Raw genomic sequence first — 15473 nt, forward strand, 5'->3', positions numbered from 1 at the left:
AGAGAGGGAATAGAGACAGGAATTCGGGAATGAGTTGATCAAAGATCACGAAAAGTGTTCAATTTGTGCAATTTTTATTCCCGTTTGTGACATTCATGAGCCGCGCTGTCTCAACTCTCCCTATGAAGGGACTCTAGCTATGACGTCGTGCTTTTGTCAGTCTACAAGAATGACGTCACATCTGAGGCCTAAGCTGACATGCCAAGTAAAAACGCCGTATATTATGACGCCGTATAACGCCGTCCGTTGCCAAATTTCCTTTCACAAAACACGAATTTTCTAGGGAACTGATCAATATTTTTCTCAAGATTTTTCAGAGAGTTTTACCCGCAGATTAATCTTAAATATCTGAAAAGTTACGAGAAAATCACCCATGACTTCCTTCAGATATTAACGTTTCATTGAAGGAAATTTGGCGACTTGATTTTACTTACGGCGTTTTTTCTCAGCGCGGCAGTGGGTCAAAGTTTCCCGCGGTGAGGAAGTTCGAGTCTGGCAACAGGGACACGGACATCGGTGGCAATAAGGGAACACGGATGTGTCTGGGAGCGTGTCTACACAATCGCGGGAGTGTCCGACCGGCTGCCGACCCGCGCATGCGCAACCGCGCCGCGGATAAGCGCCGCATAATGCACTCACACACACACGCTCACACACCGCTCCACGTCCACCACGTGCTAATTACACAGTGCGGCTCTTTGAGTGCTCCCGCCGCTACCCCCCCCCCCCCCTCTCTGTGTCATGATACTCGTAAATACACACGATTGACTGGCGTGCTTTTATCGAGCAGATGAGAGAGAAAACCGATCGGTCAACAGACTGGTTCAACCGTGACGTCATGCGGGGATCCGCTGTGAACGGAGACGAGGAGAGACCCTCCACTCACTAGAGCACGCTTTTACAGGGAAAGTATACGGGTGCACTGGAAAGAAGAAGAAAAGAAAAAAAAAAGAAAAAAAAAAAAAGCCCAGACTTTTAAAAACATCGACAAGAAAAAATACTCTTGATTCAATCGGATTTAAACGAAAATCAAGAACCAAGCCTCATAATTTGAGCGGATTTCCTTTCGATTTAAGCTTAGATCTGATTGAATCAAGAGTATTTTTTCTTGTCAATGTTTTCAAGAGTCTGGACTCTAGATCCAATGTGTTTTTTTTTCAGTGTGCTTCTCATGGAGACTCTTTCTTAGGGTAAAAGAATAATGGCGGCGTCAGTCGGGGGAGTATGTCGTCACCTTTCGGCCACAGTATCACAAGCGCCATGCGACATTTAGAAATTTCCGCCCCTACTTTATTTATCTACAGAGATTATTGTTGGTTGAATGTGTTTGAAAATTTCACCGACTTTATCGGCAGCACAAAGAAAATTCAGAGAAATTTTCGGACAGCTTCGTTGAACAATTTCTCTGTAAAAAAATGAAGTGGCGGCGGAAATTTTTATACTTCACATGGCGCTTGTGATACTTCGGCCGGAAGGTGACGATATGTGGGAGCAGATGAGAGGGGTCGGTGCCAATTTTTAACGTTTTTCGTGTGCTTTAACTGTTACCAACCTTGCGATAGCAGCGGTTCAAGTTACAAAAATTTTTCCATTTGAAATACACGAGATTGGTCCCAAAACTGACAATGAGTGCCTGCCTACTAGTGTAACCTGAGACAATAAATTAACAGGCTGCCTTAGGGAGTGCCCATGATTACACGGGGATAATACAAGGACCGCAATGGCAAGTTCACTTCAAATTCTGCCCCTCGTAAATTATCATGAACAAGAGTGTCCGAAGAGTGTCCTTAAGTTATTACAACTATATCAGCATCAATCGAGCATCAAAACCACATGCAGGAAAACACGCCGACTTTTCTAGCCTTGCGTTTAAGTCTCTCCGTAGAGCGTCTGGGAATACAATCCTAGGATGTCATGAACATGTCTGAAGATCCTCTGTCTCGTTTGACGCCACTTGTAGTTAAGTTTACATTTTCAGGATGCAAAGTTTACTGCGAGGGCAGTCAATCTAGCATCAACGGGTCAATAGTCTTTTGAACATTCTGATGGTTACTTGTTCATATCGACCCGACACTTCTAACTGAGGGTGTGGGGCAAAATTTGTTCTCTTATTTTTTTTTTTGTTGAAATTTTAAAACATTCAACATGCAGTTTGAGTCAATTTCGTCATAAATAATCACCAAATATTATAAGCGATCTTCTCTCTTTTTTCTTCCATTCTTTCTTTTATTCTTTCTTTCTTTCTTTCTTTTATTTTCCTTTTCTATTTTTATCGAGCAAACGGGGCAGGGATGGGGGGGGGGGCGGCGTACGCCTTCAACGACTCCTTTTGGATCTGCCAATATTTTGTTTTGAATTTCCAACTTTGAAAATTTACTGTACTCGACTTGTAGCGAAACTCGTGAAATTTCCCGTAAACTTCGCAATATCCCGATCCGAAATAACCTTGATGAAGAAAATCCCGACGCAAAGTAGAGCGGGGGGCGCAGGGATGCTGCGTTAGAAGCCGCAGAGGTGAAGACAATTGCGGCCGATGTGGCAGACGCTAAAACCACGAAAACACGAAGGGTTTTCTCAGGAATTTACGCTATTCTTGACTAAGCGTGCGCTGCGGTAGCGGTCAATGGCTGGTCCTTGATCATCTGAGGTTATGGTTCGCTCGCTCGCTTTCGTAATACCGAACGCCCTGCAGCTTCTGTCGCATCTCTCCGCGCGCCGCGACGCGACGCCTCGCAGCGTTGTCTATAGCTTTGTTTAAAGTATAGATAAGGAGCGCGTGTAAGAAAATGTAGGACTATTGGATGAAAATGAGCTTTGGTTGCAAAGAGATCAAATCCCTGAATGAAACCAGGCAAGTGGTGGAGGTGGAAACGTATTCCTGCCAAACAGAACTATATGTGCATTAAGACATGAGCCCTGAGCTACCGTGCTAAGTAAGAACGCCGTAAATCTATCAAGATTTTTCTTCGTTTTTTGGAACTTAACGCGTTATAAAATTAAAACTGTTTGACTCATGCACCTCAAATTTTCAGGTTGCCGGCCAGGTTGGCCTAGTGGTCAGCGCGTCTGACTCTAGGCCAATAGGTCCCGGGTTCGAATCCCGGTGGTGGCGACAAATTTTCATGGATCTGACGAGTGGATCTGCAGAAACAGATTCCACTCGGCCTTAATCCCTGAAAATTTGAAAGCCTGGAGCATGGATGTGCCTAAATCCCATGATGTCTAAGGACAATAAATACTGTCTATCGATGGCTGTAGGTTCCAACGGAATATAAGCCACTAAACCAGCAAAAAAAAAAAAAAAAATTTTCAGGTTAAGTCCTTGATAGTGTTTGCGAAAGAATTCCGTTAAAACATTGTCCCAAGGTACACACGTTTTTCTGCAATGATACATTGTTTCTAAGAAATGTAAAATGGCGTTTACGGCGTTTTTGCGTTGCACGGCAGTGTGATTCAGGGGTGAGATTCAGAATATATCGCAGAACATGCACGAATTGCTCGACATGCACATGCAGTTATACATGAAATCATTAATATCTCATTTTTTTTTTTCAAAAACTGCACTTATACGCCTTGTTCTGTAAGTCCTTCAATTACGCTCTTATGTCAAGAGGGCGACGAATTGTTCAATTTATGAGCCAACGGTATCATTGTGCTCAGTTCACTCAATAGTTTCCACTTAATCACGAAATTCATCAAATTTCAGCCTCATGAAAAGCTTCATCAAACGTTGCCTATAAAAGCTCTCTGTTAAATTTTTGTTCAATTAATGATTGTCATACGTAGAGTTTCTGGCGTTGAAGTGATACATTATTTATCTCAAAATTGCTCGATGCTTCGAAAAAAACAGCTTTATCTAAAGTTGACGGTTACAACTGAGGGGAATTTTGTTTTCTTCACTATCAAGAAAATTGTGTGTTGCACAACAGTTTGCTTTGCACCTAGTTAAAAAAATGAAAATCTTCATAAAAAGCAAGCACAACTGATGATGGGTCTTCAAAATTTGACGATCTGCCTGGATCTGACATATTGGACCATATTTTGCAATTAGCAACTGCAACTTTTGACTCATTTTAAAAACAACATACATGGTCCATTAGTTTCCCTACATAGATAGGTTTTTTTATCTATGAGCCAGCAATTGTAGTTTCTTGTTGCAAAATGTAATCCGATTAGCCCGCAACACCTGAAGAGTCCGAAAGGGATCTCTGAAAATTGGAGTATAAAAGAGACTGCACATGCTGTTTGTAGGAAGTCGGCTGTTACCGACCAATGATTCCTGCAGAAGAATATCCCCCGATGTGGCAACACTGCGTTAATGGTACAGAGCAATTATTCGGAACGCGTCGCGTCACCAGTAGTGGCAATTATGATCAAACAATGAAGATGCACGCATGTACTTCGCGCGGCGTCGAGCGATTATCCGAGGAAAATTGTCGGCCGGCGTTGCCATTTAATTCATCATTAATGTTTTCATGGGGTCAATCCATGTGCACGATATTCACCAAAGTGACTGCTTTATTTTCATGTTCTTAGTACAAAAGATGCATTTTTTGGCAAAGATGCATGCAGAGGCAAAGAGCCCTCGCATAACGTTGTATGTTATTTATTAGAGATCCGTACTATTGGTCTGTGAATGTATTGGCGAGAAATAAAGATATTATTGTACTATTTTTCCCCAGATTTCTCTCGTTATTAACCTTATAGCATGTAAAATTGAGATTTCGCGGTTGGCGACTTAATATTTGATGCGAATACACTAGGAACCTCCCAGTTGCTACTTAAAAAAGCAAGAATAACACGTTCACATTTTTCTGTAAAGCTAAAAGAAACTTTATGTATTGTGAAGAAAAATATTTTCTTTTGAGAGGATATGATGTTGTAATATTCAAAGGTGTGAAAAAATAACATTATTTTCCTCTGCTGACCTCCCACAGGTATCAGGTAATCATCGTAAAAATGATAGATTTTTGAACTTTTCCTCTTGCCTTCATTTGTAAAGGTGTATTTACGAAAACTCCACGAATATGATAGAAGCGAGTAGGCTAGCACTTGTTTACGTCAGCAGGCTTAGGAAAAAGAGGTGTGGGGAAACTAGGGAGTGGAAATTCGTAATCAGAATGCGAAAAGCGGTGCTTTTTTCGCACGTTCCGTGAAAATTTGGCTCTTTGAGCACTCGTGCCCAGGCCAGCGCGAAATGCTTCGGCTGCATTGTTGTCAAATCAAAGATTTATAAATTATTTTCGTAGATTTGAGATGGTAAAAATCAAAATGAATCCATGTATGATAGGATACGTTTTCCGAAAGAGTTCAAAAAGTCATCTTGTAAAGTCACTTTAGCGGTAGGAAGTTCTTCGGTTGGCGTTCAAAAGGTCGTCCGGTAAAGGCATTTTTGGGGTACAGAGGTTTACGGTTAGCAGTCGTGAAGTCGTCCAGTAAAATCGCTTTAGCGGTACTTAGAATATTTTTCAGAAGGATACTGTAACGACGACTCACGTTTTATCTGACGGTATCGTACCAAAGACGTTTTATTTGACGGTACCGCGCCGATTAATGACGTTTTATTTGACGGTACCGCACCGATTAATGACGTTTTATTTGACGGTGCCGCACAGTGGAGCTAGTCGATTAGAGAGCTCGGACATGACATTTTTTACTAAGACTGCAAAATTTCGATGTTTAATTCGTCACAATTTAAAATTTGAGGGGTGTTTCTGAAGGAAAATTTCACGAGAAAACCAATGAATTAGCTTTTAAAATCTCAAAGTTTTGTAAAAATAAAGTTATAGGCTTTTAAAGCTTCCAAATTTTGTCCGACCTCTCTCTCATCGACACGATCCACTGTGTGTTGTGCCGGCGAATAACCACTTCGCGTTTCGATTCCCATTTTTGCGGAAAAAATGAGAAAAAAATATATCATGAAACCTCGCAGTGTCTGTACGTGTAAAGTGCTCGAGTCGTCGATGTAGAAAATGACGCGGTATCGAAAACCGATTTTGCAATTGGCAGCGTAGCGCGCTTACTGTCACGCGTCTGTCCGTCCTGCCGGGCAACAAACGCGCATCTCCGATAGAGAACCCGGTTCACATAGGCGGTTTTCGCCGAGCACGGCGCTAATCTAATTCACTTTTCTCGCGATCCGCGTGGCGAGGATAATCGCGCGAGCGCGCCTATTCGCGCGTTTGCGCTCGGATGTCTTTGTTCGCCGATACGTTCACCTGTTCGCGGAAACGGGCTCCTCACTCTTATCCAGGATCGGTTCTGACTACACCGCAGTTTCGCAAATTTCTTCATACTGAAAACTTTTGAACTTTATGGTTATGAGATAATAGGTTGGAATTTTTTAGCCAGCGTGCGTTGAAAATCAACATAGGTAATGCTGAAAATCTCAATAGAGAGGGAAAAAGCCAATATGAGTGCGATTTTCTCTGGAAATCGAAAACACAGGAAAATGCGGAAACAAGGCTAAAATACAAAATACAAAGGCAGGACGTTTCGGTACCTACCTTACGGCACCATTATCAACTGCTGAAATAGAATTAAAAATAAAAAAGATATTAAAATAAAAACCAACAAACGGCGTTACATGGTGAAATTGGTATTGAAAATGAACGTCCTGCCTTTGTATTTTGTATTTTAGCCTGGTTTCCGAATTTTCCTGCGTTTTCGATTGTCGTTTCCGTTTCGGACTGCTTTAACATATTCTTTGTTTCCCACTTTTCCCTGAAATATATGCGCTGTTTGGTGCAACACAAGTAACGACCATTCAGGAAGGCAACTGCTTGGTTTTGGGTCTAATTGGACCTACACTGAAAAAAACAGTAGCTTGGATCAAGCATGATAATTCTTGAATTTGCCGCCAATAATTTTCTTTTTCTTGCTTTAAGCTGACTTTTTCTTGATTCAAGAAAAATAATGCTTGGGTTAAGCAAAAAAGTAGCTTACATTAACCAGCAAAATTCTTAAGAAAAAGTCAGCTTAAAGCAAGTCAGTATTTTCCTTACATTTAATTTAGCATTTTAATCTTTTTTAAGCCTTTAATTTCTTTGGAAATTTCAAGGAAGTATAATTCAGATCTCTGTCAAAAAGTAATATTCTAAACGAGAAAATTTAGCGACGATAGAACACCGATACTTCGTTCTCCAGCTATAACGGCAGTCTGGTGGTCTTGTTTGGAATTTTTTCCCTGTGCTAATCTATATGTATAGAGTGCCCTGAACACTGTTATCCTGGAGATTCAAGGTCGGTTGCATACCTTGACGTTTGCAGGGGGAATTTCAGTCTGTCGCATGCGAATGGAACGAGCTTTATGAGCGCGAAATAAAGGGGCCCGCATGATTCGTACGACAAGTGCGCTGAAAAATAGGTCAAACCAGGAGGTCAGGGAACGCGCCGAGGCATTGGTCTAAGTTAATTAAGGGTTAAATGCACTTATCTCTCTAGCAAGCGAATATGCTACGTGGTGCACGACTAGATGAAGTTATTATTCTGATTAACCGGGTGCTAATCGTGATCGCATTAGGCACTGTGTTGCCACTTTGAGTCTGTCTTCCTTTTCAGTCGATCTTGTATAACTCAAAATTACATTTGTGACCTCCGGTGAATGAGAGAGGTAAGCACTGCTTTACTGCCGTGCTAAGTAAAATCCCCGTAAGAGCATTTAAATTTTGTCAAATTTCCTCTCAGAAAATACTTATTTTTTAAGAAAGTTATGAAAATTCTTCCTTGCGATTTTCAGACCTTCTAGGTCAAATTACGAGCAAAATCCTCTGGAAAATCGGAGGAGAAATATTTACAAATTTTCTTGAAAATGTGTTTTTTTTTCAAAAGAAATTTGGCAACGCCTGGTGGCTTATACGGCGTTCTTCCTTATTAGCACGGCAGCTTGACCCTCAATATATCCACAAATTTCACACCCATATACCCTTTAATATCTCCAATATACCGAAAAAAAAAAATGCAATAGCCCTACGCATCACGACAGCCCTCTACTCAAGGGTCGCATCGATGGCTGAAAAGCGATACCACGTATCTCTGTTTGCGACGTTGTAGACTTCCAATCATGCTTTATGTTTTCCTTGGACAATCTGTCAACGTAATTTCTTGAAAACTTCCTTGATTTTTCGTCTCTGTCAGTGGAATATTCTGTATCAATTTCAAGCTTTAAAGTTGCCTTTAACCTCTTCGAATAAATAATGTAAGAGCGGAGATTTGGAAACACCGCAATGGAGATCCGTGGTGTCGCACTTTAGCCATCGATATTTTTTAGGTTCGGCTGTAAGAAGGAATGGCAACCTTCTGGAAAATCACATTCCGATTGGACGAGACTCTAAATGAAAGGAACTAATCAGTGGTGAATGGTGACTGGTCACTGGCTTTTTCAATTAGTCAATCTACTAAATAAGTTCGCTATCAAATGGCTTTCAACAAGGAAGGATATAACGCATAGAACGGGCTGTTTTCTAATCGGGCCGATTACCATAAAGAATCCGACTTTTTTATGTAATTCAGAGACGACTTATTCGTTATTGATTTCCTTTAAAAATAAATATATTTCATCAATGTGTTGAAGTTTGGGCGTGTTGTTGAGTCTTTTTTTGCATCTCGCGCTGCAAAGTTTGTATTCCTCGTGGTGTACTTTAAATTGAACCGCGTTAAGCAGCAAGGAACCAAGCCACATCAGCTATTGCCAAATTTAATTGGGCAATTTAGTTTTTTATTTGAAAACGGTTGTGCGGATTTTGGTGCAAATTTCAGTGGATTTTCTGTTCAGTACAAAGCAAGGAAAATAAATCCCGCACAAATGTTCTCTCATAAAAAATTAAATTGCCTAATTAAACTTGGCGATGGCGCACGTCCAATTAGAAAGAAGGATGAATAAACACTGGATAAGGATGGATCCAAATAACTATGCTCCACCATCCATAGCAAATTTATCTCCCTGTATAGTGCACTAATTAAATTTGAATGACGACCCCACCACTGTAATTCACCGCGACTATTGAAAAAGAGAATAAAAAAATTGGCATGAATTTTAGGAGAGGACGTTTCAAAAACAAAATATTTTTTTTGTTTAACCGTGAGGTTATTCAGAGGCAAGTTAAAAACAAAACTACGATATTTTTTGTTATTGTGACCTACAATTAAGGTGCCTTCTCCTTCTGTCTGATGCACCATTAGCCCCTTCCTTCTGTTCTTCTAAGATCATTTACGGGGCAAAATAGCCTCTTTTTTTATTCGCAACCAACTTTAATCAGCTATCTGCAGAGCGTCATCGCAGGTCTAATGAGCATTCTAACAATGTAGCATGCCATGGTCAATAGCTGGTCAAGGTACATCCAGGCGCGTTGGGAAATATTCCGCACTTGACCTTCTCATCACCAGAATTTACAATTTAGGATTCAATGATATGGGATCGGCAATCACATCCAACGGAAAAAATTGGCAGTGAATGCATGTGATTGGTTGTAGCATTAATAGTACCGGGAACAATATAATGTGATGTATTATTGATATCAAGGACTACGGAACATTTTTTTCGATATAGATTAGAAAAAATTTCCCGTTTCAGTCACCTGAAGATCGGTGCCCCGCGAAATGGCCATCGTGTGTAAAGAATAAAGTAAGTCATTTAAGTGTAATCGGTTTTTGAAAAATTTTAATTTGTATCGAAAAAGAGTTCATAGTGCCGATAAAGTGTTAGAAAAATTGTGCAGTATGCGCTACAACATAGTGACTACGGAACAAGATCGACTGACTGAGAATTTTGGCGAAAATGATTCTAAAGTACGAGATACGTATGCACTGGTAAAAAAAACCTCTTGGTTCAAGAGTGCAGTTTCTTGTCGCCGGATTTAAGAGTCTGGACTCTTGTTTCAAGCGGATTTTGAATTGAATCAATGCAAAATCCGCTTGAAACAAGAGTTCAAGACTCCTAAATCCGGCGACAAGAAACTGCACTCTTAAGTCAATGCAGCGCGGCAAGAGGTTTTTTTTTTACCAGTGCAATGGGTGGTTCTTACTTCTTATAGACAAAAGGAGAAAATGATATGCTTTCTATGGGGTCTCTCATGGGTTGTTGTTAGTAAGTCTAATGATATGAACTAAATCCTATGCCCTTTGCAAGCACCCGCTTCCTCTGATCGCAACATTTTCTATTTGCGATCTTTGTCTATAGCTCTATCTATCAATTTCAATAATCAGCCTGCTGGTCGTCTGGCGCGCCGGCTTGAGCGCCTTAGTACCGTGTCTCAAGTAATCATACCTCTACATCACTATATCTATCAATTTCATTTGGACCGCGTTTAGCAGAAAGGAACCAAGCTTTATCACATATTGCCTTTAACAGGACAATTTAATTTTTTACAAGAGAAGTTTGTGCGGATTCTATTGAAAATTTTAAGGAATTCGCTTCGCACCGTGCAAAAAATTCACTGAAATGTGTACATAATCCGCACAAACATTTTCTTGTGAAAAATTAAATTGCGCGGTTAAATTTGGCTACAGCTGATGTGGCTGGGTTCCTTTCTGCTTGACGCGGTCTGCTTATCAACCCGTTGGGGACGCCCCAGCTTCAAAAAGGGCCCTCGAGAAAATTTTGAAACTTGAGACACCTCAGGAGACATTTTAAGCTGATTTACCAAAAAAATTATTATGATATAATTCAAAGGGGACGGAAGTTTCATGCGCTTACATAAAACAATTTCTTACATCCTCACTGGAAAAAAGACACATTGGATCTAGAGTCCAAACTCTTGAAAACATTGACAAGAAAAAATACTCTTGATTCAATCAGATTTAAGCTTAAATCAAAAGGAAATCCGCTCAAATTAAGAGGCTTGGTTCTTGATTTAAGCAAAAATCCGATTGAATCAAGAGCATTTTTTCTTGTCGATGTTTTTAAGAGTCTGGACTCCAGATTCAATGTGTTTTTTTTCCAGTGCTCTAAAAGGGGCCACGTAGTTTCCAAAGGGTCAGGCTTTCTACTAGACTGCCAAGGTGAAGAAAAACGCCGTATGTACGTTCGTGAGTTGCCAAACTTCCCCGGTTAAAACATGTATTTTTTAGGAAAGGCATGCATATTTTTCCTTGGCATTTTCAGTTATTTAGGATCATATTACGAACAAAATTCTCTGACAAATCGGAGGAAAATCTTTGAAAAATTTACCCGCAAATTTGTGATTTATCAAAGGAAATTCAGCAACGTTTGGAGGCCCAGGCGGCGTTCTTTCTTGGCACAGCACACAGTGGATCGAGTCAACTGAGAAGTCGGACGACATAACAATTTTTACTAAAAGTGCAAATTTTGATGTCTTTTCCGTCACATTTTAAAGTTTAGGGGGATCTTTGGGAAGAAAATTTTAAGAGGAAAACAATGGAACCACTTTTAGAACCTCAAAATTGTGTATAAACGGAATTAGAAGCTTTTACAGTTTCCAAATTTTGTCCGACCTCTCCTATTGACTCGATCCACTGTGCGGCAGTAGACTACTACCGACTAGTTCCGCCTAAGCTCCTGATCTACACGTCATCGGTAAACACTTCGCCGTTCCAAATATCTTCGCATGCTCTTGGCGGTTGCGTCAAGCCTTTTCAAAGCCCCGCGTCATTTCCGCGTGGTCCCACGCCAACCAAAAGACGCCACGCAAAAAACAACGGATGTGGGAACGGATTGGCGCAATTAAAATCGGAAGAACGGCGAGAAAAAGAGGATACTCATTCGGTAGCGGACGGACGCTGTCGACGAATCGACGATACAATACGCACGCCTAGATAGTCCGCCCCACTAAGTAAGAACGCCGTATGAGCCATCAGACGTTGTCAAATTCCCTTCGAAAATCAAGAATTTTCGGTAAAGTTTGTGAATATTTCTCGTTTAATTTTCCACAGGATTTCGGTCGTTATTTGATCTGAAAACCTTGCGAATTTCGAAGAAAAATATTCATAACTTACTTAAAAAATGAATGTTCTTAAAGGAGAAATTTGGCAACATTCGAAGGCTTAAACGGCGTTTTTACTTAGCACGGCAGTAGCGATATGCGCTCAGCCGCGCTCACATATCCTGGCGGCGAATTACGCGCACGATTTGTCAACGGCGCATTCGAGGCTTTCACCAAAAAACCTTGAATCGGCGAAGAAAGATGTGGGTCGCGTCTTTGCACGCGTTACGCAAGGCCCCGGCTTTAATCCACCGGCGTTTTGCACCGCGGAGGAAAAACGCCGTATCGGCATTTGCACGTTGCCGAATTTCACCCGATAAAAAGTTCGTTTTTCAAAGGCGTTACGCCTATTTTTCTTTGATATTTTCAGGTATAGTTGAGATTAAATTGATAATAAAATTTCCTGAAAATTTGGAGGAAAAAAATCTCCCTCTTTCGAGGAAAATTCGCACTTTCTCAAAAGCAATTTGGCAACGTCTGGGAGCCCAAATGACAGCTTTCGTTTTTCAAAGGCGATATGCCTATTTTTCTTTGATACTTTCAGGTACTTGAGATTAAATTGATAATAAAATTTCCTGAAAATTTGGAGGAAAAAAATCTCCCTCTTTCGAGAAAATTCGCACTTTCTCAAAAGCAATTTGGCAACGTCTGGGAGCCCAAATGACAGTTCGTTTTTCAAAGGCGTTACGCCTATTTTCTTTGATATTTTCAGGTACTTGAGATTAAATTGATAATAAAATTTCCTGAAAATTTGGAGGAAAAAAATCTCCCTCTCTCGAGGAAAATTCGCACTTTCTCAAAAGCAATTTGGCAACGTCTGGGAGCTCAAATAACGGGTTTCCTCAGCATGGCAGCGTTGTCGTCGCCCTAACGACCGGGGGGGGGGGGGGGGGGAAGCTTCTGGGGGAAAATCACCCGACCCGGGACCTGCACTGAAATGCGAATCTTGAATTTACGGTGCAGTTACTGCATTCATCTTCCTTGCATTAGTTGCATTAAGTGAGCCCTAGAAACAGGTCAATCAAAAAAAATTCGGGTTCTATGCAAAAGTAGAGAGGTAGCTAACGTATTATCAAATTTAAAGGTGCATTTTGCCACTGGTATAGTTTCTACCTTTTTCCGGGTTTAATAGATGCCAAATGCTCGGGTTCCTAACCACATTTGAAAAACCGTGGATCGACCTATTATCGAGGGATCCAATGGCGCGATCATGAATTAAAGTATGAAATGTAATATTGTTGTTGAAATGGGTCTATTCGATGATAACAATGCAATTTAAAAAAAATGGACCGCATTTTGAAATTCGGTACAACTAGCTCCGACTGAATATGAAAAAACTTAATTTCCATTAATTCCCTCCTGAAAATAGGTGAATTGTTGAATTCAACCGGTTTCACTGGGATCAACTGACGATATCATGGTATGCACCACTCCACTCGTTTTTTCTCAGTCAGTGGCGAGGCGTGCTTTGCGATATATCGATTGATCGGTCATTTAAACCTATGGAAAAGTATCGATAAACAGGCGTTCGTTCGCAGCGAATACCTTAATAATCGATTATTTACCACAGCTTCAAATGGGGAAGTATCGATAGATCGCAAAGCACCGCCACGCCACTGTTCTCAGTCCACAGTGCCTCAACGGTCCTTGGGGTTTCCAAAAAAGATCAGAGGTAATTTTTTCTTCTACAGAAGCTCACGCCTTCACCGATTTGGTGCCCATCATTAACCTAGGATTTCGCGCAATGAATCCTATTGAGCGCACGGCGCAAAGTGGATCGAGTCAATAGGAGAGGTCGGACAAAATTTGGAAACTTTAAACTCTTATAACTCCGTTTATACAAAACTTTGACGTTCTAAAAGTGGTTCCATAGGTTTCCTTGTAAAATTTTCATGCAAAAGCACCCCTTGAAACTTAAAATGTGACGACAAAAACATCAAAATTTGCAGTATTAGTCAAAAATTTCATGCCCGACCTCCCTGATTGACTCGATCCACTGTGCGGCGCGGCGCACGGTCAGTGATGCGAAAACCTCTATAAAGATTCGCGAGGTCAAAATTATTGCCAAATATCAGAAGAAAAACCGATAGGTTAAAATCGAATTAATGTCACGGATATAATTAAGATATAAGAGGATTGTATAGTTGTTTTCGCTTTATTTTCTATCGTGCGTTTAAGTCTCTGAACTGGCACAAGCAACAGTTGGATTAAATTTTGCAATGAGGAACCACTATTTTTGGGCCATTTTAGAAACAGCATACATGCCATCGGTTTTTGCCTATACAGATATGTGTTTTATGGGAGAGCCAAAACCTTCTACAGACTATGGACGTACGTGTGTTACGTACTAAAACATTCCTAAAAATGTCTCTACATTGCTTCAAAAGTTCAACTTCTTATCTTTCAATAAAATATATAATCTTCAAAATTATATTTAACTAGGGGCTTATGGGGCTGCTTCGCAGCCCCTTATTTTTCCTGTACACTTTTCACTTTCACATGTTTTTTTTTTTTTTTTTTTTTATTTATTTTCATTTAATTTTCTGTTTTGTCTTTGAATCGGGTCTAATTATTTTTTTGAGAGAATAAATATAACAAATGTTTTCAAAAATTGTAATTTTATTTAGTAAACTTTAAACTAAAATTTTGTTTTAATCTTCATACAAAATTATTTTTTAGGTTTTACATTTGTTTTCAAACTAATTTTAAAGAAGATCTTTTTTTATTTTTTAAATACTTTGCTTTTTTTTCGATTAAATTGTTGATTCTTCTTTTGCCATTTCTGTCCTGCTTTTCTTCCTATATTTCCTACAACTTTGCTCTTCTTCTTTCCTCCTTTTGTCTTTTCTTTTTTTGCTTCTTCTTTTTCTTCTTCAGTAGCTGTTCCTTCTGGTTCTTCTTCTTTTTCTGCTCCTGTTTTAACTTCATCTAATTTTTCCGCTTTTTCTTCTTCGTTTTTTCCATGTTCAGTCTGCTTTCTGGTTCCGGTAATAAACTTACCTATATATGGATCCTTGAACTTTAAAGCAATAAGGTCCATCACCCGGAATATCAATTCGATTTGCAGAGAAAGAGGCAAAAGCAACAGCACTATTATAATTTCTGATATGCTTTATGAAATTTGGAGAATATAAAAATAATGATTTCAAATCGGTATTTGTCCGAATACTCGGTAAAGAAATTAAGCCATTTTGGCAGCAGTTATTAAAATGACCATTGGACATTTCACCCTGAAAATGGCGAGCATCACAATGATGACAAATTATATTCATTGAACCGACTGAAAATTTGGTAACAAAATTTTCATCAAAGTTCTGATCATCAATTTTATACTTCCGAAATGAAGAAATGAAACTTTGATTTTCTATACTAATAACAGAGTTAAGTTCTTGCTTCACTAAACGAACATGCAAAGAATTCTGGAAAACGCGACCACGTTTTGGAGGACGACCGCCTCGGTCATTGAAAATTTCACTCATAACAACTGTTAAATTTAAAATTAAAATTAGTAAAAATTATTATTATTTTAACAAA

The 15473-nt window shown here is 39.8% G+C and overlaps 1 protein-coding gene and 1 long non-coding RNA gene across 2 annotated transcripts in view; one reads left to right on the forward strand and one right to left on the reverse strand.

Annotated features, from left to right (window-relative positions):
• The window catches only part of LOC140224841 (uncharacterized), a 165358-nt gene extending 162083 nt beyond the window's left edge, over window positions 1–3275 (forward strand). Inside the window, exon 2 of the long non-coding RNA XR_011900059.1 lies at window positions 3033–3275. This is a non-coding gene — a long non-coding RNA (uncharacterized lncRNA). The remainder of the gene's footprint in view (window positions 1–3032) is intronic.
• The window catches only part of LOC140223758 (uncharacterized), a 124304-nt gene that overhangs the window by 15165 nt on the left and 93666 nt on the right, over window positions 1–15473 (reverse strand). The window lies entirely within an intron of this gene.

The sequence above is a fragment of the Bemisia tabaci genome, chromosome 6 (assembly GCF_918797505.1).
Source record: "Bemisia tabaci chromosome 6, PGI_BMITA_v3".
Lineage (NCBI taxonomy): Eukaryota > Metazoa > Arthropoda > Insecta > Hemiptera > Aleyrodidae > Bemisia > Bemisia tabaci.